The sequence below is a fragment of the Merops nubicus genome, unplaced genomic scaffold, assembly GCF_000691845.1.
Source record: "Merops nubicus isolate BGI_N331 unplaced genomic scaffold, ASM69184v1 scaffold22181, whole genome shotgun sequence".
NCBI classification, from domain to species: Eukaryota; Metazoa; Chordata; class Aves; order Coraciiformes; family Meropidae; genus Merops; species Merops nubicus.
Genome location: NW_008587996.1, coordinates 1 through 243, shown reverse-complemented (window position 1 = coordinate 243; position 243 = coordinate 1).

The following is a 243-nucleotide window of genomic DNA, read 5'->3' as shown; positions in this document are numbered from 1 at the left end:
TGCAGGGCTGTGCCAGGCTGCCCAGGGCAGTGGTGGAGTCCCCATCCCTGGAGGGGGTCCAAAGACAGTAGAGGTTGAGGGAGGGGATTCTGCCCCTCTATGACACTCTAGTCAGAGCCCACAGCAGTGATAGAGCCCCAAACACAAGGACATGGACACATTGGATCTGGTCCAGAGGAGACCCCTAGCATGTTCTGAGGGCTGGAACCCCAGTGCTGGGAGACCAGCAGGAGACCGTTAGGT